Here is a 27397-nt window from a genome sequence, read left to right on the forward strand (position 1 = left end):
CTATAAGCAATGGGCCAAATCCTGTGATGTGATGCTCACTTGGTCATGAGTCTCCTCTCAGGCAAAGCTTCCAATGAAGTTAATGAGAGTTTTGCCTGAGAAAGGACCCTGTAAAAACCGAAGGTCAGATCTGGGAATGTGCCTCTGTACATGGCCAACTTGCACATGCTCAACCTGGGGCTGATGCATGTGACTCTGAGGTTGCAAATTTACTATATGTGCTTAATTGCAAAGTCAAAGGCCATGCTGTGCTCCGTAAAATACTGGATGTGGTTCTGGCCTTTGCTAAGTAATAATACTCTTAGGCCAAACTAAGTATTGATAGCAAATGGGCCTTCAAAACTTGGTTGATTTTTGCCTTAGAAAACTAGAGAAGGTGACCTCAATATTCATGCGGTTGCCTAAATGTCCCTATGATATTGCAGATCCAGGGGGGAAGTTATTTAGTTGGCAAAGGCATTAACTGAGGCAATTGGCTAGGGTCAGAGGTGGATGTACGGCTTTTGAATCTGTTGAGCAGGAGGGCATGATGCAGGGAGTGTGGAGAGAGGGGTTTAAGGGAGAGTGTTCTGGTTTGGGTTGCAGTGGCAGCCTTTTTGTGGGCAATTGCCCATGTGGAAAAGTAGTCTGTGTTTTATACAACCAGTGTGTGGTCCTTTTTGAAACAGGAGAACTATTGCTTCATCTCCCCTCCCACCTGCTCTCTTCTCTGTCCCATGTCTCTGCCCATTCCTCTCTGGCACCTTTCTCCCATTCCTCCGCTGCCATTTCTCTCTTCCTGGGGCTTGCAATGCCAGTCCTAGTGGTTCTGATCCCAATTGCCAGCTCCTGTTTCCTTTCCCTAATATAGAGGAACCAGTAGCATGTGACCAGCCAGATCTCTGCTAGCCACCAGCAAGCACTGTATGGATCACCAATGAACCGCAGACCAGTCTGGGAGAGGCTGGATTAGGGGGCATGTATGTTAGTGCAGATGTATATGTGTCCATAGATCAAATGTATGGTTGTGTATGGACATATATAGTATGTGTGTTGGGAGATGGTTGTGTGGTGTGTACTGTATGTGTGTGTGTGTATACACACAAGCACACACTGCATGTGTTTGTGTTTTCTCTGTGTCCTGTTTGTCTGTGTAGCATGTGTCAATATGTGAAGAGTGGACACTATGTTGGAATGTCTGTGTATATGTGGGTTTGGGAGAGATTATTGGAATGGGGCCTTTTATTTAATATTGAATATTGTACGATCATTCCTTTGCTAAATTGGTTGATCTGATAAGAGGTGGCTTTAAAAAAAACACAACCTGAAATGAACAGGTGTCAGACATAAATACACAGCTGTGCATTATTGCAGATTTTATTACTATTTGATAAGGTTGTCCATGGTTATTTTACAGCAGTTTTCTCTCATCATGACATTGCCGTAAATCTAGTAAAATGGCTCTAATGTGGAATGAATGCCATGAAATAAAATGGGAAACTTCAAGGATCGGTCAAACATAATGAAAAGAGAGGGAGGGAGAGAGAAAACAAGAGAAAATAAAGGAAAGGTGCATCCGAAGAAGTGAGGTTTTTACTCACGAAAGCTTATGCCCAAATAAATCTGTTAGTCTTTAAGGTGCCACCAGACTCCTTGTTGTCATTATGCAACAACATTCATTCTCTCACGTCAATGAAAGCTTGTTACAGGAGAAAGCACTTGGCCATTGATCCACTAGGTGGAGCCATGAAGAAACATTTTCTACATGAGGATAATATTTCTGGTTGCTGCCTGCTCTGCTCTTGCATTCCTTACTGAATGGCTTTTACCTACAGTATCTTACGCCTGTCCTTAAAGCTATTACATTATTTCTCCGGAGTAACATTTGGCATGTATGGGCTATATCCAGGCTTTTAGCACTGGCTAATTTATCTAGTCTGATTTTGATATGTTTGCATTTATATTCCTGGTCAGATTCCATCACTGTCAGCCTTTGTCTTACAGAGCGTGTTTTAGTCTTTTCTTAATTTTAGCAAGGATATAGGTTTCCCTGCAACTTGTGGTTTAGGACGGTGGGGTTAGGGCCCTGGATGTATTATCTCAGGGGTTGGCAACGTTCGGCACGCGGCTCGCCAGGGTAAGCACCCTGGCGGGCCGGGCCAGTTTTATTTACCTGCTGACGCGACAGGTTCGGCCGTGGTTCGCCGTCCTGGGCTAATGGGAGCGGCGAGAAGCGGCGCGGGTGAGCGATGTGCTGGCCGCGGCTTCCCGCCACCCCCATTGGCCCGGGACGGCAAACCACGGCCAGTGGGGGCTGCGATCGGCTGAACCTGCCGCGTCAGCAGGTAAATAAAACTGGCCCGGCCCGCCAGGGTGCTTACCCTAGCGAGCCGCGTGCCAAACGTTGCCGACCCCTGTATTATCTTCTCCACAAGATCAACGATCTGGTGGGGTTTTACTTTTTTCATCTTGAAAGGTTCGTCGTCCCTGCTCGGGTATACAGCTTTACTTTCGGTAGCACTCTAACAATAACAGTGTAGCAGGGGGATTGCATGGGCGTCAGCTTGAACTGGCCTCCCAAGTACATACCCAGGGGGTCTGGGTGGGTTACACCAGTGCTTAATTTGTAATGAAAGAGGTGTTGGGGCGCAAGTAAGTTTTTTTACATTAATAACTGATGCAACAAGCCCAGAGGTGCCAAGGCTATGAACTGCCAAGCCGAGAAGTGCCAGGGCTCAGCATTGGTTTCCACCCAGGTGACTAGCCCAAACTGCTGCCTGTGTTACAGCTGGCTACACGGCTATTTTTATAGTGTTTGCTCAAGCAGAGCTACAGTGTTTGTCTGCTGGAGCTGGGGAACAGGTTCCCAGCTGCAGTGTAGATGCACCCTAAATTCACTCACTTCCCAGGCACCTGGACTGAATTTAGTTTATGGACCATATATTTAAATGCACCATCACCTGATGTCCTCTTGTAGACCACAGATTGTACATACGCAAATACCTGCCCTTTGCCAGTGCAAACATGCACGTGTGTGTTTAAAAACTCAAACCCCTGCATGCATGTGAAAAGAGCGTGTCGCATGTTCCTCTAGCAGCAGGTGCATAGAGAGGATAACAGCCTGCTACTGCAGTCAGCTAGCAGAATTACTCCTTTAGCTCATATGTTAGAAGTCAGTGGTTGGTGCTGTAGGTTCTGGATTCAAAACTTGATGATGGCCCGAGGTGAGGTTTGTTACTCATGCACATATTAGAATTTTTACTCCCAACACTCAGTGGGGTTTTGCAGATGTCAAGTCCAACAGTTGGATGTGTGCAGCTGTTACTATTGTTCGAGTCGATGCAGCTATTTGCAGCTGCCAAGTATGGGCTCATGCGTATGTGTCCAATTGTGGGCACACTTGAATGGAGCTTGAAACTTTATGTCTATAGGCCAGAGCTCAATCAGTATAAATCAGCTACGCTCCATGAACAAGCCCATTTTAGACCATCTGGGCATTTGGCCCTCTATCTTTAACCATAACAAACACAGAAATTTCATTAGCATTTTGCAGGTTCAGGATTTCACCAAGAAGATCACACAAAATTCTAGACATTAATATTTATGTGTATTTCCATGGTACCCAGCCTTTTAATATCTAGAGGCAAATTCAAAAGTAGATCAGCTCCCTCACAGAAGAGGAACAACGTTCTAATCCCCTTCTGCTCAGATCAAAGCAACTGCAAAGACAGGCTTTGACCAGTTAGTCTTTGAATGATGCACAGACATTGTGTAGAGTTATTGCACAACAGGAAGAGTGAAAGTTACATGGAAGTTGAAGTGAATCTGAGTGCTAGATTGGGTGATAATCCCCTTCACTGCACTGGTGTAAGCTTTATGGCTCTTGTGCACCTGCTCCCTTCCTAGCAAGTGCTGTAGTGGTGGGCAGAGAATGAGCATGTCTGATATTTATCACGGTAATAAGGTGCTTAGCAACGTTCTCCCTCAAAGCTTCTCTTTTGCTGTTAGGCATGAGGTAACATTCGGGACAGCCCTGCACCTACACTTTGTGCCCTGCAAAGTTTGCACCTGTCTTTTTCACTCCCAGAATGAATTGCAGCTGCAGATCAGCACCTGTAATTCCTTGATATGTGTTTGCAACTCAGCAGTGGGAGCAAAAAAACAAACAAACAAACAAACATGCAAATTTTGCAGTTGCAAATGGCACCCACCAGAAGGAAGCCAATATTTTGAAAATGAAGGACTTGATCCTGAGAGATGCTGAGAACCAGCAGGCCCCATGAACTCCTGGACTTTCTGAATGAAGACGCATAAAGAATTTCCTCTGCCATTTAATCAGAATTACTATTTTGTTTTGTTCTTCCAAAAAGTGACATCAGAGGCAACTTCAACAGACTCTCCCCTTTCAAAAGGCTAGCCTTATGAATCGCTTTCAAGCCTGTGAAGTGCCAGTGATGTAATATGGCTGCAACCATCTACAAGATTGGCTTCCTTTCTGGAAGAGATGCTTTAGCTATATATAACACAAGTTATTAGGTTCAAAACAATGGTAAATGGGTGAAATTAAATGGCTTGTGATATATAGGAGGTCAGACTAGATGGTCTAATGGTCCCTTCTAGCCTTGAACTTTATAAACTCCATGAAGAAGGGAAAGAAACCCAAACATTGTCCTTCTGACAGACATGACAGCTTCACAAAGATATGGTGGATTTTTCCTGCCTGTGATCAATGGCCCTCTGCTAGAAGAAAAGCAAGAAGCAAGTATTGCATTAGCTTTTCTCCTGACATTCTCCATTCTTAACTTGCTTCATTCACACATGAAAATGAATTTAGTGGTTTCACCCTCATCCTGTATCTTTCACATCCTACACCTTCTCATGGGCGGCTTTTGCTTCACAGATGCCCAAGTGCCTCCAATAATAGCAGACTTATTGGAGGTTAGTCTTGAAATGCTTAAGAAGAGCCTTGTGGGGCAGTTTGCACAATTCTCCACCCTGCTGTGCTTGGCTCAAACCTCTGTTCTTTTCCATCAAGACCATGAGTGCAAAATTCACTTGCAAACTTATAAAAAAACAAACCACCGAACACTGTACGTAAACTTTCTTTTCAAGCTGACAGTGTTGTATAGGATTCTGGTGTTCTCTCAGATCCTATCATTAATATTGAAAGGGCTCCATTCAAAAGCCTTTTGTAGTTGTATGTGCAGATGTCTTTGTTAGATGGTAAGTGGAGTTCATTTCCATGTCTGGAAGCTTTCTCTGGTACTGCACCTTAGGGAAGGGAAAATATGGCTTTGTATAAGGATGCTTGGGATGGATTTTACTGGTCACTTATAAATGCCTACGAATTTCCAATGGTGATTGTGAATATCTTTCTTGGCTGGAAAGGATGAGTATATCCGGTGGCTCTAGGTCTGAAGTGGGTAAAAACTGGAGATAAGGCACCTTTAAGTGACATTTGACTAACACCTGAAGAAAAATCACAGTCATAGACTTTAAGGTCAGAAGGGACCATCGTGATCATCTAGTCTGATCTCCTGCACGTTGCAGGCCCCAGAACCTCTCCCACCCACCCACCTCTATCTGTAGCTATAACATCATGAATGGTGGTCAGGTCTCAGATGCTATGCAAGTTCACACCTGCTCATTACTGGGATAGGAGACCTCCCAGGTGTTACAGTCATGATCCTTGCCCCAGTAGCTAGAGCATTCTGCAATGCCTTCAATGTGTGTCTTGTCTCTGTTACTATCTAGTGAGACTGAGCAGAGGAATGCCAGAAGGAAAGTAAACTATTTATGGCTGGTTTTCAAACTAACTGGACATCCTTGAAGTATGGCAGAATGATGAGATCAGGGCACAGAACCTCTTGTGTGATGAAAATTAGGTGAAGAGTCTCTCATTATCCAGCCCAGTCTCATTGCATCTCTCATGGGCTGACACTGAGGTGAAGAACCTCTTATGTGATGAGACTGGATTGGAAAACCTCTCGTGTCATTAAATGTGGTGAAGAATCTCTTCTGTGATGAGATTGGGATGGTGACTCTCTCATGCCATGAGGCTGGTGTGGAGAACCTCTCTTGCAGTGAGACTGGATTGGACATGCTATGAGTCTGAAGTAAGGAACCTCTTGTGCAAGGAGACTGGTGTGAAGAACTTCTCATGTGACAATATTCTAGTGCTACTCACCACTGGAAAACGCATATTTGAGAGGCATGCCAGCTGGCCGGTCTCTTTTTCCTCCAGCACTAGAATAAGAATTTTGGATTCTTCCCCTGCTGTGGGTGGTAGCACCTCCATGCATCAATGGGGAATCAGACTTGTATGGCTTTAGTATCCCTGGGTTTGATAGAGACACAGGTAACATGTTTATATTATGTACTTTGTGGACCAAATGTATCTATTTCAGGGTAGAGCAGGTTCATTTCAACTGCCTAGCAAGATTAAATTATATTATTTACTTTACAAGACAAGGGGACAACACACTCAGGTTTCATATCGCAGCGATGGGCAGTCGAGTGGAACTTTAAACGTGTACCACTTTCCTCTCAGGTACAGAACATATTGATTGAAGAGCTGTGTAGTACCTCAGAAGGAAAAGAAAGCGTGAATTAATTTAGATATTATAATGTAGAACAACTACGTCCCCTCACTGGGCTAACTCACAAAGGGAGCGCTGGGCCTGACAGATAATCACTCCAACAGACAGCGAGTGTGTTGCCAGGGATCCCGGCTATCGAGGGGAAAGACAATCTGGCAGTTTGAGGAGGTTTTTCAGGTTGGTTGTTTAACTTCTGACCCAACAACAGAATAGTGCCACTTTGTGGGTAGAATCGAAGGACTGGAAGGGACCTCGAGAGGTCATCTAGTCCAGTCCCTTGCACTCGTGGCAGGACTAAGTATTATCTAGACCGTCCCTGACAAGTGTTTATCTAACCTGCTCTTAAAAATCTCCAATAACAGAGATTCCACAACCTCCCTAGGCAATTTATTCCAGTGCTTAACCACCCTGACAGTTAGGAAATTTTTTCCTGATGTCCAACCTAGATGGGTTAAACTCATCCACAGCTTTTCCAGCTGGGAGAAGGGGTGGCCCACTGGTGAGGGTGCTAGACTGCAACTTGGGAGGTCTGGGTTTAATTCCCTGCTTTGCCACAAATCTTTGACCTTGGCCGAGTCACTTAGACCTCAGTTTCCCATCTGTAAAATGGGGGATATCCTAGGAGTGTTGTCAGGATAAGCACATTAAGGACTGTGAAGTGCTCAGATACTATAGTAGCAGGGACCATGCAAGTACCTGAGAGAAATTGGTGGTTGTGATGTGAGGTTTAGCTAATATGTGTAAAGTGTTTTGATATCCTTGGGTGAAAGGTGCTATAAAGTATTTTTGATATAAGGCTGTTGCCAAAGCCCTGGGGGAAATGCTGGAAAGCAAATGGTTTCACTGATGAACATAAAGAACAAATGATCCTCTTGCAAATTTGCTCCCCCTTATCTTTCTATTCTCTCCCACCTCAGAGGGACCCATATAAATCAGAAATCCTCCAGCACCTGAAGTAAGGTCATGGCACAACTTCATTGGTCCAAAGTTTTGAAAAGTGCTGCAGTCTGCCCAGATGGTTGGCTACATCTCCTGCAGGTTTCCATGCAGCAAGACCTGGAAAGGATCAGGTGGCATGTTAGCTCTGAGGAGCATTTCAGCAAAGCCCTTCATCGCCTGGTGGCTAACATCAGAGGTCCTGCTGATCTTGCACTTTTATCTCCCTCTGTCTCTAACTAGCATGGCAGTTCCTTGCATTACAAAGAAATCCAATGGGCTGCTGGCATTCTGAGTGCTTTGATGCCAGGATATCAGGGCATCAAATATATGCCCTGATATGCGTTGCTCCCTTTCCTTGATGCTCTTTCAATCAGACATACATTTGATTCACCTCTGTAATACAGAGCCAACACTCTGGGGGCAGACTTGTAAGGTGGCTCGGACCTCCGACTTTCAGACCCAATTAGCATCAGACAAGTATCTGAACTTTCAAACCTTTATAAGTTTGCTCCTGTGTTAGCACATTAATCCATTACTGGCAAGTATATTAATGTCAAACCTGCAGAGCTCCACGTACTAATCATTACAGAGTGCTAAGTCCCCTCCTGCACTCCTGTATACTGGGTCAGATCATGATTTCAGCTATATGAGTGGGGAATTATGCTTAGAGACTGGTAGCTCAACACTGTCCACAGGGTTCAGGCTTGATTAAGAAGCTATCGCCAATATACATGAGACTCAGTTTGTTTCAGAGGGATGCGTACTTAAATACTTCAGTCATATACGGAACTTCATATACAAGGCATTCGTTATGCCCAGTTCGCTAACAAGATTTATGTATGCTCTGTGCTGGAGGCAGGGGGAGCATACTGCACCACAAATGCTTTTCTCTGACAGTGGCAACTCAAACTCTGCATTAGATACCGATATTTTATCATAAAAGCTTGACAAGCTTAACAATGCATTGGGTAGATTTACTCTCTCCTTGAGTTTAATGTTCATCATTCTCTTATGTTCCAGAAATGATCCTTCCTGGAGGTCTGGAGGCAAGGGAAGCCAGCTTACAGATGTAATGGGACTCAGAAACCATTATTTGTCAAATCAAATTGTTCCTTTGAATATTGGCTACAGCCTGTAAGATGCAGAGTGCAGGACTTTAATGCCACCAGAGGGTTTTTCCTGGTACAGAGAAATCTTCCTGTTGGTATTCAATAGTTTCTTTATGGGTTCTTTGGTCTCTAGACATGAGAAAATCCTGACGATTTAGATCATTTGAAGAGAATGAGTAATGTTTAGTACAGTATGTAGCTCTTCAAATCACCGATTATGCTTTATTTTCTATTATGTTGAATGGAGCGGTTTTATTATGGATGATCATTTTCTGTTTTTACTGTGGTTTATTTCAATGATCCCTGCTGAAGGCCTATCTGCAGAGTGTTTCTAGATAATAATCAACTACCCAAGACTGTTTCAGTCACACTGATGGGTCTAACTTAAAATAACCAATTGAAGGAAGAAATTCAGAGGTAAGAACAATCTGAATATGTGTCATTCTGAAATGTTAAGGGAAAAGGTTACCTGATGGCAGGAATTAAGCCAGTGTCAGCTTGGGTGTTAAGTTCTCACTGGTGTCTCAGCCTTAACATTTATGTTCCTTCCTTTGGGGGCTTATGACAAACCTTTAGGGCTAAATGATCAGTCTCTGTCTCTGATTTTTGCACACCCACCTGATCACAGCTATGAAAGTGGGTGTGTGATGGGTAGGGTGACCACAAAGCAACTGTGAAAAAACAGGATGGGGGGGGGGAGGGTGTAATAAGCACCTATATAAGAAAAAGTCCCCAAAAAGGGGACTGTTTCTTTAAAAACGGGACTTCTGGTCACCCTAGTGATGGCTGCCATCTTAGCCAGCACTCCAGGGTCGAACCTGAGGCCCTATAGGGCCAGGAGCATGAGTGTCTATAGTTGCACCCCCAAAGCCAGACTCTGTTTCTGGGGGCTGTAACAAAGCCACATCTTCTGTGGCTCTGGCACAAGGGGGACACTTAACATACACAGAATAGTAGATTGAGATACTTATCCACAGACCCAAATTGTTGGATGGCTGAAGTCAGGCTTTCTGGTCAGGTTAGGGTACTTCCAGCGAGATTACATGGGAATCACCTCTCTTGTGACATTTTATAGCTTTCCATCCAGAATCTGACTGTGCAGAGAGACACAGGAAGGGGAACAATGGGTGGGTAGGTCGAGGGGAAGTTATCCAAACTCCACTGAAACTCTAAACAACCCTAAAGATGGCTCCCATTGGGTTTCAGATTCAAGGCAAAGTTTCAGCTCATTTCTTATTTGACTGGCTTATCCATCTCTAATTATTAGGCTTTCACAGCATATGTAATAATCACCAGGACAGATAATTATGTATGGAATTAAGGAATTATTAATGAGGGTACTACAGTCAAAGTCTTCAAGCTACAAAACCAGGTACTTTAAACGTTCTTTTTATTGGTTTTTAACTTGCAGAAATTATGACAAAAGAGCAAAGTTACTGGCCAGAGGGTTTTTTCCCTTGTAGCTCTAATTATTAAATCTGGCAGTAAGTTCTAATCTCATAAAAATAGACGGATTCAGGCACAGTGATCTAATAATTCCTCTCACTCATTAGTTATTAGAATATCTAGGAGCAATTTAATTTCCACCCACATATTACTATGGTTATCTCTCTCTCTCTATTTATGTCTCTCATATGTTGCATGTGAAAAAGTAAGGTCTGAGGAGCATACACTTTCTCAGAGGAGTGGGGGAGTGCAGTACAAAGATGAAATGTATGCTCCCTTGCCTGGATGCTGCTGGGACAGTCCCATGTGTAATTTAGAGCAGCCTTTAGAAAGTGCACAGATGCATATGAAGGCTGCTGTCAGTTACATCAGCTGCCAAAGACCTCAAGAAGCTGATGTAGTAGCCACAGACCAACAAGATATAGGAGTGTCCTGGACATTCCCTTTTTCCTCTGGCCACATGCCTCATATCGAAAGCATAGAATGGGGCAGCATAGGAAGCACTATATCAACTCTGTGACACCTGAGGTGCTAAGTAGTCACACTACACTCCAGGAGCTGCCTAAACAGTTGGCTTGAAACATCTGCACTCTCCAGATCCACGGGTTCAAATATCAGATCAACTTGGCCCTTCATCCACTAAAGGCAGATAAACTGAGTACCATGTCTGTAGAGCTTTCAGATGAAACCTTAAAACCCAAGGTCCTGCATGGTCTCTAAAAGGGTTTGGCACTTGTAGCATGAGTAAAGTGTTGTGCCAGTATCCTTGGACAAACATTTCCCTTTGCCCAGTGTTGTGAAGAGTTACTGAGCATAAGTTGCTTGAAGTCTTTCACCCCAGAGGTGGCTGGATTTGGTGGTGTTTCCCAAGAAGGCCCCAATTCAGGAAAGCACGTAAGCACTTGCTTATATTCAATTGAAGTTACTGGGATGTAAACACATGCTTAAAGTTAAGCACATGCCTAAATGTCTTCTTGTATAGTGACAGACTCATTGGGGTTAAAAGTTGGGAAACCAAGTCACAAGTCCACCCAATTTAGGCTTAATCAATTTTCACCTTTATTTATACAATTTCAGACAGAATTATTGTCACTTATAGTGTCTGGACATACATTTATGACAGATAAATAATAATAGTTAAAAGACAATTGGTAAATGGACCCAAGTTACCCTATTCTTGGGCACCAGGAAGTTCTTCCACCTTCCATGATAGCCATCACCTTCTCTGAGCCCTTTGTCTGGTACCTCTGTTCTATCCTTCAGTTTCTGGGACGGTGTTTCTCTAGTTTGGGCCCATGTTCACTCAGACATGTTATACTTGTCTGCATTACAGATTGCATAATCTTTATCCAATCGGCTTTTAGCACATCAAGCCTTTGGATTTTAAGTAACCCGTACATCACCCATGTGCAAACTTCAGTTACCCAACTTCTGCATTTTTCCTGCTGGTTTCGCTGTTTCTGGAGCCTGTCATTTTATGTCACCCTGCCCTGGGTTTTCTCAGGAAAAGTGTTTTTTATTTATCATTACCTTTGTGTAGCTCTTATTTGCATCTTCCAACACTACATGTGACCTTTGTTTTGGCAGCAATAACATTTTTAAAGCAGATTAGCAATTCTACGTAAAAGAAGAATTAGCAAAACCACACGTATGCCAGCAAACACTTGGCCTAAGTGTTACCTCATCTGTTCTCATTCACTATGATTAATTACTAGGGCTGTCAAGCGATTAAAAAAATTAATCGCGATTAATCATGCGATTAAAAAAATTAATCATGATTAATCACGCTCTTAACCAATAATAGAATACCACTTATTTAAATATTTGTGGATGTTTTCTACATTTTTAAATATATTGATTTCAATTACAATACAATAAAAAATGTACAGTGCTCACTTTATATTTATTTTTTATTACAAATATTTGCACTGTACAAAAACAAAAGAAATAGTATTTTTCAATTCATCTCATACAAGTACTGTAGTGCAACCTCTTTATCATGAACGTTGAACTTACAAATGTAGAATTAGGTACAAAAAAGCCTGCATTCAAAAATAAAACAATGTGAAACTTTAGGGCCTACACGTCCACTCAGTCCTACTTCTTGTTCAGCCAATCGGTCAGACAAACAAGTTTGTTTACATTTGCAGGAGATAATGCTTCCCGCGTCTTGTTTACAACGTCACCTAAAAGTGAGAACAGGCATTCGCATAGCACTGTTGTAGCTGGCGTCGCAAGATATTGACATGCCAGATGCACTAAAGATTCGTATGTCCCTTCATGCTTCAACCACCATTCCAGAGGACATGCATCCATGCGGATGACAGGTTCTGCTCGATAACGATTCAAAACAGTGTGGACTGACACAGGTTCATTTTCATCATCTGAGTGAGATGCTACCAGCAGAAGGTTGTTTTTCTTCGTTGGTGATTTGGGTTCTGTAGTTTTCGCATAGGAATGTTGCTCTTTTAAGACATCCGAATGCATGCTCCACACCTTGTCTCTCTCAGATTTTGAAAGGCACTTCAGATTCTTAAACCTTGGGTCGAGTGCTGTATCTATCCTTAGAAATCTCACATTGGTACCTTCTTTGCATTTTGCCAAATCTGCAGTGAAAGTGTTCTTAAAATGAACATGTGCTGGGTCATCATCTGAGACTGCTATAACATTAAATATATGGCAGAATGCGGGTAAAACAGAGCAGGATGCATACAATTCTCCCCCAAGGAGTTCAGTCCCAAATTTAATTAATGCATTATTTTTTTAACAAACGTCATCAGCATGGAAGTATGTCCTCTGGAATGGTGGCCGAAGCATGAAGGGGCATATGAATGTTTAGCATATCTGGCACCTAAATACCTTGTAATGCCAGCAAAAGTGCCATGAGAATGCCTGTTCTCACTTTCAGGTGACATTGTAAATAAGAAGCGAGTAGCATTATCGCCTCTAAATGTAAACAAACTTGTTTGTCTTAGCAGTTGGCTGAACAAGAAGTAGGACTGAGTGGACTTGTAGGCTCTAATGTTTTACATTGTTTTGTTTTTGAGTGCAGTTATGTAACAAAAAAAAATCTATATTTGTAAGTTGCACTTTCACGATAAAGAGATACAGTGCTTGTATGAGGTGAATTGAAAAATACTATTTATTTTATCATTTTTACAGTGCAAATATTTGTAATCAAAAATAGTAATATAAAGTGAGCACTGTACACTTTGTATTCTGGGTTGTAATTTAAATCAATATATTTGAAAATTTAAAAAACATCCACAAATATTTAATAAATTTCATTTGGGATTCTATTGTTTAACAGTGCGATTAAAACTGCAATTCATCGTGATTCATTTTTAAAATCACGATTAATTTCTTTGAGTTAATCATGTGAGTTAACTGCAATTAATCAACAGCCCTAATAATTACAAATCCTTAAAAATTTACCTATCAAAGCTCTTAATCTTGCCATTAGCAATTCTTCATTTGATATTCCAATGTTATAAATCAATATATGTTATTCTGTGCTACCCTTAATCTCTTAGAAAGGGGAGGGGAATTATAGAATACATGATGATTCTATAATGTCAACATTTCTGATAGTCTTTAAACATGAGTCTTTTTCATTCAAAGACCAGTTTTGTTTGTGAATCATTACAAAGAAATGTAGTTAGAATTCTTCCTGTGAATGCATTTTGAGGGGGCGTTTCAGTTTTAATGCCTTGATATTTAATTGCTTTTAATGGTACCCCAATAGACTTAAGCACATGTTTTCCTGATTCAGGGCCTAAAATAAACTGAATGATGCTAATATTGTGCCTAGTTGCAAATTTTGCTTTTAAACCCATGTTCAAAACAAGAACATGGACTAATATCAGCGCCAATCTCATTGTCAAAGCATTCTAATATTTTCCATTGATCAGGCTTTCATCTATAAATAACACATCACAAATACTTCTTTAGTGGTGCACACCTATGAAATCTCTGTCATGTTTGACGTTGGCATGTTTCTGAAGGTGTATTTTCCAAAACAAGCCTGAGTCGGGAACAAACAGCTCCCAGGAGTAGGGAACAGAGGCAGCTTTTTTGTTTTCGTTCTTTGAGGGCTTTGGGTTTTCAAAAAATAAATGTGCCCTGGTGTGCTTAGTGCACTTCTGTTCTGTGCTCCAAAGTCTGATGTGTAGAAGACTGATAATCAGTATGGAGCTAATTCCTGCCTTCATTGTTACTCACTTGCAAACTTCAAAGAAGAGAGGCCACTCTCTTTGCACCTACAAGCATAATTTCCAGAGCTGAAGAAGGGTAATTTTCACATGCAAATTCAAGAGGCGACTGTGCATTATCTGAGCCATTGCACATGCTGTTTAAAGGGACAATGCCACCTCTCCGACACTTCCCAGAAGAGGGACAAGGCAGGCAGCAAAGATAATAGCTTTTTTTAAAAGAAGAAACAGACTGACGCTTTTGCAAAAGGTGAAGACACTTCCTTGTGGTTTTCTTTGCTCATATGCAGTGGGTTGTGTCACTAACACAGGACTCTCTAGAATTGCATTTAACATTTAGATTTGACTTTATATTTTCCATAAGCAGTAGGAACAGCACTGTGTTGGAATCAAAGGATTTACAAAGGAGTGGATCATTTTTACCATTTGCCTTGTTTTCAGGTGTTTGAAATATACCGATTTGTGTGCATTAATCTTAGCATTACTGATATGCTGAGAAGACCAAGAGCAAAATCCACCATATCTACATTTCTCACCATGTCTTTTACATATTCTCTTTGGGACAGTAATTTCTCTAGTTATTGTTTCCAAATCCTCTTTAATGCCCCTACGTAGAGTTTTGTTTGTGAGTGACAGTCCTGTGACACTAATAATGGAGGAATTATTTGGGAGTGTCACATAATGATTGGAGCAGGGGAGTGGGAGCAGGAGCCAGGGTACCAGAGTTCTAGTCTCCGCTTGAATACTGACTGGTTGTGTGATCTGGGCAGGTCACTCAGCCCAAACTTGGGCATTAGATAAATGACCTGATATGTCAGAGGGGCTGAACTTTCAGAGCTCTCTTTGAAGGCTATGGCAACTGCATGTTCTCAGCACCTTTGCAAACCAGACCACTTTTTTCAGCCCCCAAATACAGCCTTTGATGTTTTATTGTGGCATCACCCAAAGAACGTGAATCATCTTAACCCATGTGCAATATAAAAATTCCGACCTTCCTCTTAAGGGCACTGGTTATTGAATGTTCGTAAAGTGTTTGAAATTCTCAGCTAAAAGGCCCCATAGAAGTGCGGAGCGTTGTTATTAAGAGGACAACACTTCTCAACGAACCAAAGATAATGGCGCACTGTGCGAACTGAGCTTTGCACTTCTTCAATGGCTCCTTTTTGCTAGGGATGCCATTATTATTCATTAGTCTCTGCACTAGCAGGATGAGTGCAGACGTCACTTCAGCCAGCTCTCTCTCTGCTGACTCTGAGCCAAGGAGGGACGGTTGATGGCTATACTGGAGATGGAGGAATTCATCGTTAATTGCAATGAATTCTTGGTGTGAGTAAAGTAACATTGTTAAGTAAGCTCCATCTGTTATTACTGTCTGTGCCCTTATGTCAGGGATAGAGATAGCAAGTTACAGGTAATATCATCTGGACAATATTATCCTCATGACAGTTCAGGTGCAGAGTAGAGATGTGGCCCCCCACCAAGACTCCAGCTCAGAGCATCCCTGACATTCAGTTCAGCTCCACAGCTGAATTTTGCAGCTCTTCCCTCTCTCTATAATGGACCAAACCAAATCCCCAGATCCAAACATTCCTGAATGTTAGGAAAATTATAGAGGGGAGAGGAGAATACAGGGGTAGGGATGAATTTGGCCCTGTGTTTCTCTTTGCCATATTTCTCATGATCTATAGCTCCTCTCAGACCCAGACGTTGTGAGGACTATCAGGGAAAGTCAGAACAGGGATCCTGATGTTTGTGTTTACATGCGTGGCTCTGCCCGTCTGCTTTATTTGGCTTTCAATCTGCGCTTCTGCTCTGTGTATTGGGGTTTGGCATTCAAGTACAATTATTTTAAACGTGGATTTAAGCATTCAGAAAGTTTTACATAAAAGCCCTTAAAGAAAGAAGGTAGCAAGTCGTGATGACAAAAGTGCTGACGGGATACTCAAAATCCCTCTCTCCCTCTGGGAGCAAATCCCTCTTTGAATGAATGTTTGGGTCCCGGGACATTTGGGTTCTGAATATCACATGGGTTGGCTGGTGTTGTCCAGGAGCCTGACTAGAGGACTCATGTGATGGGATGGCACCTGTGCCGCTGCTTCATAGAACTGATACATTAAACAGCCATGGGATGGATTGGAGATAACTCGTTTTTAGGCCCTGGAAGGATGGAAGGATGTCGAAGCTGGTGATATTGGGACATTATTCTACAACAAAGGCCAAGCAGCCGGGGAATCGTGGGATGTCACAACACAACTTCAGCATATGTACCGGGAAGGCAGAAGGCTCTCAATGGGGAAAGTAGCATTGCTGCCTAAGTTGGCGTTGTGAAAGCTGTACACCCCACAAGCAGTGCAGAGCCCAAAGGCCCCCGAGGGCTGCAAGGCTGCCAAAAGAAATCTGATCTTCAACCAATAGCTAGTTAAACAAACAGCCCTTCTGATCTGCTGTGACTCCTTGTGAATGACAGGACGCCATGTGCTTCGGTATGAAGTGACAGAGAGGTACATGGTGTCTGACAATTCCACAACGAAACATCTCCTGACCTTTTTCCGCTTCTCCCTTCGCTTCTCAGTTTCCACAAAGCTGGGTGATTTTTTTTTAACAGCACTTTGTATTCATGCTTTTGTTTTTCATTAGCACCACACTGTGCTCCATGCACTGGTCTAGAGCCTGTTCATCGCTACAGGATAGAGAACCTCTGAAGTTCTCTGTGATTAAACACCAAGTGAGAGAGCCTGGCCCCACTGATGTCACTGACAAAACTCCCATTGACTTCAGTAGGGCCAGGATGTCCCAAGACTGCAGATGATGTGTCCAAACCACTTGTATTTACAAACCTGGGCTTGAAGTCCTGTAACAATGGTGCTTCTGCAAGAGACCTGGTCCCTCTGACATCCAGCCACTCTAGGAATACCACAAAAGCAGCCTTTTTTGTAGTCTTTTGTAACTGGTCTCCTCTGGCCCTCGCTGCAGTGGCAGAAATAACCATCAAAAGTAAAGTAAAAATGGGGGGCGGGAAGCAAAAACTTCTTTGACTCCAAAAGGTTTGGTTTGAGATTGGGGGAAGGTCCAAAAGGATCCATTGTATGTTTTATCTCGCCAAGAAGGATGAGGACTTGCTTAATGTGGTGCAAGGAGAATATAACTAAGGGCACGTCTTCACTACCCGCCAGATCGGCAGGTAGCAATCGATCTATTGGGGATCGACTTATCGCGTCTAGTGAAGACGTGATAAAATCAATCCCTGATTGCTCTGCTGTCGACTCCGGAAATCCACCGTGGCAAGAGGCGGAAGCAGAGTCGACGGCGGAGCGGCAGCGGTCGACTTGCCGCCGTCCTCACAGCCAGGTAAGTCGACCTAAAATACGCAACTTCAGCTACGCTATTCACGTAGCTGAAGTTGCATATCTTAGGTCGACCCTCCTCCCCCCCGTAGTGTAGACATAGCCTAAGAGTAATAGGCTGAAATTAAGGGAAGGAACATTTAGACTAAATAACAAACTTTCCAATGGACTGTGGAATAGTCTCTCAAGGCAAGTAGTGGAAGCCTCATTGTCTGAGATGCGTATAAAAACTATAGACTGAACCAAACACTAGAAAATGTGCCATAGGGGCCAACAATGGCAATATTTCTCAAGGAATGGACTATATGACCATATAGGTCTTTCCAGTTTTTGTTTGTCTGATACTATCTGGCTTAATTTGCCAGTGTCCCATCAGTAAACATCTAAACCTACCTGTGAGGCCCTCTACATCAGTAGTCTCAATTCCTGTTTGAAACTCCTAAAAGGAATGTAGATAACAGAAATGCAGGATCTTGGTGGTTTTTACCAATACAGTAAAAGGCTTACTTTGAAGGCAAAATAAAATGGGAAGTTATTTATTTTTTGTAAAATTGAGCTCTTAGGCAGGAAGTATATATTCTAGCTGGAGCTCAGTCAGAGTTTAAACACATGTATAAGAGTTTTTGCCTGAAGCACCCCACCTTTACTGCTGTTGCTGATCCTGCTAGAAAAAAGTAAGTGGCGTCTGCTGGTTTCACTGAAGCAGAAGGCTCATTACCCCACCTGAACATAAGTGTAGGAGTGGATCTCTTGAGAGAGAAGACCTAGGGTGCAGGCTGAGCAGTCCTGAGGAGGAAACCTAGGCTATGAGGAGAAAGTATGAACTGACCTTTATATTATGTAATTGTTGGTTCTTTGATTATAGAGCTATGCCCTGCAATGGGGTACTTTACATACTGCATGAACTGTGTTTGTGGAAGGGACTAGGAAAGATGCCTTCTCACAATATGGGCTACAAAAGACACTCAGAGATTTGGTTCTGATTAAACTGACCAGAATTGGCTCCTAGGATTTTCAATTCTATGCCCAGAGTTTAGAGTTGCAGATAACACCTGTTATAATATAATTGACTCCTGTAGGAATTTCTCAGAAAGGCAGCACCTTGTGATTAAAGTTGCAGAGCTATCTCAAATGATACGACAATTTAAATTACCATATCTAAAAATACACAGGTTGCAATCAAGCTTTTGCTTCTGCCCATTCTATGCTCCCTAAAGGGGAAAACACATAATTTACAAAATCTTGGGTTCTGTGAGCCACCTGTGAGTTGAAGTTACTGACGCATGAGATTATCATAAAATTATTCTGGCAGGCTGGAGAAATATTGGATGGAAAGCATTTGAGACGATTGTAAGACAATATAAGCAATGTGCTGTCAATTGCATTCTTTCAAGCCCATGTGAGGTATATGGTAAGAGAGCTATAGAGATAAAAGATATAAGTGCCTCTTTCTGAACAAGTAGATTTATGGTTTAGGAAATGGCTGTTTATAGCATCTTGTGTGAGAGCTATCCTCGCTATAGTATGGTACTGACAATGTTTTATGATGGCTTAAATTCGAGTGGCAGATGACTATAGGCAACAAATATATTTCACCGAACAGTCTTGTCCTAAGTAAACCAGAAGCCTTTCCTCTGCAAGGAAACTCTGTAAATGCTACCTTGGGCTGTTCAGAATTAGTTCTCTGGCAGGCTGCTTGCATAGAAATGGTCTTGTATTGCCTCTTATTGGGTGCTCATACAGATCCTTCTAAAACTGTACACTTGAAGGCAGGAGTGAAGCTTTGAAGCCAGGTGCCTGCAGGTTGGATAAGAGCCATTACCGATCCATGGCTTTACTCATTACCAATTGGTTATCCATTGGCAGATTTTAGGCCAAATTCTTCTCCCGTGTAATTCCAGTGACTGTAATGGAGCTCTACCAGAACGGAATTTTGCTTGCTGAGTCAAATTGGTGTACACAGTCATATTACTGTATTGCAATACTGCTTTGCACTTAAATCGCACCGGTCCTCTAGAGCTCCTAAACACTTTACCAGGGCTAGCCTTATGGGTGGGTGACATGGGTGACTGCCCAGGGCATTGCGGTCGGGGGGGGGGGGGGGGGGGAGGGGTTGCCGTGATGAAAAGGCAAGGAGCTGTGTCGGCCTGGGGTGCGAGGCCATGGAAGGGAGCTTGGGATATGCAGGGGGGAGGCAGTGTGGCCGGGGGGGATGGGTGGGGAGTCTGGGTGGGGAGGAAGTGGGGCCTGGAGTGATGGGGTTGGGAGGGTGGGGAGGCGGGTGCAAATAATTACAGGTGGGATCTTCAAAAGGTTTCGGTCTTGGGCTAACTTGGTTCCCATTTAAAGCATTCTTCTCCTGCCACAAAGTCCTCTGCTAGGATGGCCTTGATAGGGGTTAACTCTGTTGAGGTACTTTGGGTAGCTCACACCTCAGAGCTATTGTTTCAGGCTGTCTGCCCAGTCACGCAGATCTTGTTGCAGAGTTTATGCTTGGCTCATATTTTCAAGGTTTAATTTGCAACTCTAAAGCTAGAAACTTACTTTTTTGTAAAAAGGGAAATCTTAGGGAAACAAGTGACTCTAAGATCAGGGCTTATAACCATGGGTCTAGTGTTTCTAGGCCTTAATTCCATCCCACCTCCCTGCTGATTATCCATCTGCATTCATTAGCATTGCAAGGGATTGTCAATATCCTGACATCAGTAACTCAAAGCAGGATCTGTAGCCATATTTATAACTATGCTTCAAGGAATATATTAAGGTACTAAAGTGATGATTCCAATTGTAAAGCCCTAAAAAATAAGGCAATTGTGAAAATTTTAAATAAAAACATACCTGAAATGATCCCTCCCCACAATTACATCATCCCTTTGTGAACTTCCCTTCCTCATGCAACACCTTAATCTCATCAATAAAGCAGGCCGACAAAAGACAAGGACAAGATTAAACTACTTTCATTTACACCACCAAGCTAGTCTGCCAAAGTTAATAAAGGGGAATTTTACAAAGACCCTCTGCATATTTGATCAAATGTGGCACTGTCTGGGGACTAGAAAATCGGACTCTTTTTTGAAGAAATTCAGGGTTTTTTCATTTCAAAATTAGACAACTATAAGATCAAATTTATTGCTAATAAATACAGTTGGGAGCACAGATGAATGCACATTGCTGTAAAATGCAAAATATGAGATCACGTCTCCACCATGCTGTTTCTTCAAAGACTACTAGTAACTATAATAAACTTTAACTGTGAAAGCAGTATTTGTTCAGCATATTTCTGTCAATAGCAATTGTCAACAATTATATTGCTTTGGAACCCAGCTTGGCAAGGCCTTTAAGCTTAATGGAACTACTCCTGTGCTTAGTTACTGAATTGGGGCCTTATTATAGAAAGCCAGAATGTGCCTTTACCACATTTATCTGATAGAGATGAATGTGGCTTTTTTCATATCTCTAAAAAGAGTCATTTTATATCCCATGTTATTAACTCTGTGGATACATGATGCGATGACCTTGTGTGTGGTCCTTGAAAGCTAGCTCTGAATTGCTAGACAGAATTAAAAAGAAAGCAGTCTGAATGCAAACACAGAAACCAGCAGTACAAGACCAGATGGAATATACAAATGGAATCGATACTGGTTTTGTTTGGTTGGTTTTTTTGCATTTCCTGTGGCTTGCAAAATGAAATGAGGTGGGTCAATGTCACTTTAATTTCTACTCAGTTTCCCTTTTTGATTCCCATCCCTCAGCACGGAACCTGAGTGTGTAACCTGAGACACATATGTCCTGAGTGCCCTGTGAGGTACAGTGTTTTGCGTGAGGGTCAGTGTGCATGATGGTTATGAAAATATCCCTGAATGTGCATGAAAAATTTAGTTCCGGGATCATGAGCCATGTGGATGGGTGTAACATGTAGCAATCTCTAGTATCATTGTGCATGAGTCTGCTTGTGAGCATGCAGACAAAAAAAAAAAAATCCCAGGTGTGAGGGGGTCTGATTGTGAAACTGCATTGCATGACGTGATTTGATGGAAAAGACCCTCAGCATTAGCCAACACCATGCTGTGGTATTTAGGTGCATAGGACACCGTAGGGCAGTATTTAAAATTTTTCAAAACATATTTTCCCCATTGAAACCATTTCTATTCGTATTGCATCAGATTCTGCTCTCTGTGACAATTGTGCAGATATGAAATAACTCCACTGATGTTAATGGAGCAGAGTGGGAGCTTGATGTTGGAGAGCAAGATCTTGAGGGGAAGGATGGGTAGGCCTCTAGCCGGGTTCTTGGGAGATGTAGGCTTAATTCCTTGCTCTGCCACAGACTTTCTGTGCCTCAGTTACCCATCTGTACAATGGGCAAGCAGCCCTTCCCTAACCTACAGCACCCCACGAGCAGGGCCGGCTCCAAGTTTTTTGCCGCTTCAAGCAAAAAAATTTTCCCGCCTCCCCCAGCCCCGCCCCAACTCTGCTCCTTCCCCACTCCATTCCAACCCCTTTCCCAAATCCCTGGCCCCGCCTCCTCCCCGGGGCATTCCGCATTTCCCCTCCTACCCCTCCCTCCCAGGCTTGCAAAACAGCTGATTCGTGCGGCAAGCCTGGGAGGGAGGGGGAGAAGCGGAGCGGCGACAGCGCGCTCAGGGGAGCAGGTGGAGCAGAGGTGAGCTGCGGCGGTGGGGGCCGGTTCCTCTGCGCCCCCCCAGGGTTACTTCCTGCGGCCCTCCCCGCACCCCCCCCACCACTGCAGTTCACCTCAGCTCAGGGCCGGCTCCTGGCTTTTTGCGCCCCAAGCAAAAAAAAAGGAGACGGAGTGCCACCCCTTGGAAAGTGCCGCCCCAAGCACATGCTTGGAGTGCTGGTGCCTAGAGCCGGCCCTGCCCATGAGGATAAATGCATTTAAAAGACTGTGACACGCTCAGTTTCTATGGTGACGGTGGCCATTGTACCTACAACAGACAGAGTATCAGTCACTAAAGCTTGAAGTATCAGCACTGCTCAATACACAAATGATTCTACTAGCAACTTCCAGAAATACATTCTTAGTTATCATACGTTTTTAACTGACATTAAGGCCACGTCTACACTAGCAAGCTTACAGCGGCACAGCTGTACTGATATGGCTGTGCCCCTGTAAGATCACTTGTTTAGCCACTCTGTGCCAACGGGGGGGGGGAGCTCTTCTGTTGACATAGCACTGTGCACATGAGGGCTTATGTCTGGGGGTGTTTTTTCGTACCCCTGAGCGACAAAAGTTTTGCCGACATAAGTGCAAGTGTAGACATGTCTTTGGGGCTCTTAAATAAATGCTCGTTTTGGACTCTCCCTGTGGGTACGTTTTATAGCTCATTGAGGTCAATGCAAAGAATCCCATTCACGTCGATGGGCAATAGATCGGGCCCTGCTTCCATTTGCTCTTTGCTGCGGAGCTGAAAGCATTTCAGTTGCTCTGTTTGGGGTTGGGTTGTTCCATTCTGTTATGGTTGTAAAGCGGAGAAAGATGCTTGCCTCCTTCCATTTCCTAGAGCATGGTCTCTCGGTTTCAGCATAAAATCAAGCCTGGCGTTGGCGTTTGTGGTGTTGAGTATGCCGGTCAAGTGTACGTTTAGTTCTGTGGCGCACAAGCCTTGTGCCGACCATGCTGATTTTGGTTTCCCTCAAATCAAAATATTTCCCCGCTGAGCCCAGGCGCTTGTGGGGGATCACATCACAAGCACCTTCTCATTCGCTCCATGTACTGAACTGTGCAATGCTGTGCCTACTGACCAGACCCTGGGGAGTGAACTTGTTGCATATGGTCTGCATTTACCACGAGCTATAGCTGAACCTGCCACCGCATTGATTCATTGGCGAGCCAGTAGCAGTCTCCTCTCTGCAAAGCTTGACTGCAACTCACCCACACTAAACAACCCACCTTCAACCCTACTGGCATGCACAGCAGTAGAGACTGCCATCCTAATTTGATGCGCAACTCAGAAATGTGCTAATCCAGATAGCCTATTTGGCTGAGAAAATCCTGTGCCCATCCTCAGAATGGCCAGAGCCCAGATGGCTAATGTCAGGGCTGGTGCTACCATTTAGGCAAACTAGGCGGTTGCCTAGGGCGCCAAGATTTGGGGATGCCAAAAAGCGGTACCCCCAATTTTTTTACAGCGTTCCTACGCCCTCTTCCCGAGCACGCGGTTGCCGCTCCACTTCTCCCATCTCCCAGGCTTGCAGCGCCAAATAGCTGTTTGGTGCTGCAAGCCTGGGAGGGGAGGAGAATTAGAGCAGGGGTGGCGTGCTCGGGGAGGAAGCGGAGCAGAGGTGAGCTGGGGTGGGGAGCTGCCGCACGGCTCCCCGGGCTGGGGGGGTGGGGAGCTGCCACGGGGGTGCCTCAGGGCCAGGGGGGGAGCTGCTGCAGGGCTCCCCACCCTAGCTCACCTCTGCTACGCCCCCACCACTGATTGGCGCTGCAAGCCTGGGAGGCGGGAGAAGTAGAGCAGCGACCGCGCGCTCGGGGAGGGGGCATAGGAACGCTGTAAAAAAAAACTGGGGGGGGGGAGCGCCTCAGGGCGGGGGGGGGGCAGGGAGCTGCCGCAGGGCTGGGGGTGGTGGTGGGGCGCCGTTTCACCTAGGGTGCCAAACTTCCTTGCACCAGCCTTGGCTAATGTGGTCGCCAGACTGTAATCCCAAATCACAACTTTGGCTTTCTGTACAACTCTGTGCACAGGAATGAAACTTGGAATGTTGTTAACCACAAAACAAAGCAGAACCTCTTCATTATAACTGGCTGTGATGGGAAATCTGTGCTGCTTTTAATCAGCAAGTTTTTAACTCCAGGCTTTGCTATTTGGTTTCATTTCCCAAATCTTGCACTATCTTGTTAAGAGGGACATTATTTCCTTTAGCAATTGACCCCCTCCCCTTTTCAGCTGTCAACAGGGAGATTATAATTTATACTAGTTGGATTCCCCCCTCCAAACTTTACTGGATGAGCTAACAATAAAATACTCATGGCTTCATTATGCTTTCCCGTAGAGCCTGGTCCTGCTTCCAGTGATGTCAATGGCAAAACTCCCAATGGGCTCTTCCAGCAGTGTAAATCAGCAGTATATCTATTAAAAATCAATGAAGTTACCCTGGGGTAAAATCAATATGGGCCAGATCAGAGTCAGGTCTCTGGATATTTATGAATGACATGGATGGCCAATAGCACCTTACCACATAGCTGAAGACCCACTGGAGAGTCCTGCTTGATGGACAGCTGAGCTCAAGGTCTAGGAAACCACTGGGCTTGACTTCAGTGACAACCACCTGCAAACAGGTGGCACAGCAGAGCCAATAATTAAAAAACTCTCTGCATTGCCCTTTCCAGTGTGTCATTAGAACTAGAGCTGGTCAGAAATTTTCTGATGAAACTTGGTTTTGTGGAAAACGATGATTTGCTGAATTAAAATGTTTTGCCGAATCTACTACAGATTTGACTAAACTGTCACTGACTCACCGGCAGGTTTTCTGCTGGCATTCCAGGGTCCACAGCTCCGCAGCAGAGAACCCGGAAGCCCCAGGAGTCTCGTCTGGGGCCGGGGGGGGTTAGGTTTGTTAAGCTCCCTGCTCCATGGCAGGAAGCCTGCTAACTCCAGAGCTCCAGCAGGAGACAGGTCTACGACACACCAGCGAAATGTATCCTTCTTGGTGGCTTATATCCCTGGAATGCAAGTAAAAGTGCGCCGAGTTCTAAGAACCAGCTGGAGCAGACTAGACTTTCATCTAAATTTAAGATTTCAGAGCCAGTTTGGTTTAAATTGTTTCTGACTGAACTCATTTAGTGCCAGTGTGGATGTGGCCAAACTGAAATGGTTCAACTAATGCTCCCCACTGCTATCCCACAATACACCAGTGGACTTTTGACATCTGCCAGAATCTATTGCCAGAAACTGTGGATTAGAAACTGGGAGGCCATTGCAACTGAAACTCTTTGGTACAGAACTAGTGTGGACATAGGCAAATCTGCACTGGTTCTTAAATCAGGTCATCAAGGCTAGTGTGGATACAGTTAAAACTAGTTCAAGGCTCTAGTCTGGACACATTCTTAGAAATGATATTCTGGCTACATGAATTCAAGCTACAGTTGTCTTTGGCTATGGCTTTCTCCCTCATGACCTGTCCTGAATTCTCATGTAGTTTTCCGGTACATAGTTAAACAGCTGCTGCATTGACCTCCCCCAGAGGTGGCTGCATTTCACGGGTGGGTGAAATAATTCCTCTTCCCATGTGGAGTTTTTACCCCAAGAAAAGAAGTGCCCGAGACTCTGCGAAGTCCACGAGGGACTTCACTATTACTAGTGATTTTACAAGGAAGGTGTTCCGACACCCCGGTGATGGATGTTAATATAAAACCCTACGCTAGTTAGATGTATAACAAGTATCTAATTTGTCAAGTACAATGAGAACTCTTTGGAATAAAAGTTACATAGACTATATATATGTAAGAGGTCCAGTTCTCTCTCTCTCTTTCTCTCTCTCCATCTAGGTCAGTACTGAAGTGCACTTCTGGGTTAAAAATTACATTGCCACTGTACCCCTACTCAAATAAAATAGAAGGCTTGTTTAGCCTCAAGAAAAAGTACCTTCCTCTGATTCCTTCTGCAGTTAAATGCCATGGGAAAGCACTTGTAACACAAACAGTTTTGTTTATGGGCAGGCATTTAATTATCATATTACTGAATTCTCAGAACCAGCTGCCACATGAGATTTCTGGCTAGGACATTTAACATAAAATTCAAACAGTGCGTCAGATGCCCATGTAGCTGAAAACACAAGTGTAATATTTGCACTTTCTTGTTCTCTTCAACGAGCCTCCCCGATGATATTTCTGCACAGCTTAATCAGGAGAAGTCAGTGTGCTGTAAATAGATGACGTCTTTGTGACTGGATCAGTGAATAAATGTCGTGATCCATTCAGGGATTCTGTGTATGTGATTAAATGCCCTCCCCTGTTGCATTCCAGGTCAGTCACTGGGATCAAAAAATTAAGCATCTGTCGAGGGCTTGGGAGAACTCAAAGGGTTCTGATCTGCGTTTCTAGGACACAAACCTAGCTGGTGGTCCTAATTGCGTTGGGAGAAAGCCTAACCGTACCAATATATTGTTTAAAATATTTTCAGTGTCCATTAACTCTGCTAATGCTAGACAATGCTAAACAAACAAAATAGGCTTCGAACCTCAGCAGTCTGCTTCTTGCCCTAACAAGGGTCCTGATGCTCCGAACCCCTACTCAGGCAAGTAAAGATTACTCCTGTGAGTAAGTGTGAGCAGGCTTTCTCTTGTTCATCTCTCTCCCTTCCTGCATTTGTCACTGTGAATTCCTTGTTCTGTCCCACCTTTCTGCTGGCATGGCATTCCCTGCTCCAGCTCGCCGCATTCCTTTGTCTCTTTTCCTCATGCACTTTGTTTCATTTGTCTTCTTCTCTTATTTCTTATATGCAGGGTCAGTATTCAGCTCGCCTGCGCCAAGCTGTACTGCCAGTGTTCCAGTAAAGGGCTCCTTCCATCATTTCGGGCACAATCTTCAAAAGTGACTCAGGCACTTAGGAGCTTACAACTCGAGGAAAGTTAACGGGGCTTAGGTGTCTATGAGTCACTAGGCACTTTAGAAAATGTTACCCTTCTGCTGTGATAAACCCCAGAGGGGCAGGGTAAAATGGGGGCCAGCCAGGGCCACTCCTTCCCCCAGCACCCAGAACTGTGCAGGGGAGACCATTATGGGGGCACTAGGACTCAGGTGG

Source organism: Malaclemys terrapin, chromosome 10 (genome assembly GCF_027887155.1).
Source record: "Malaclemys terrapin pileata isolate rMalTer1 chromosome 10, rMalTer1.hap1, whole genome shotgun sequence".
In the NCBI taxonomy this organism is placed as follows: domain Eukaryota; kingdom Metazoa; phylum Chordata; order Testudines; family Emydidae; genus Malaclemys; species Malaclemys terrapin.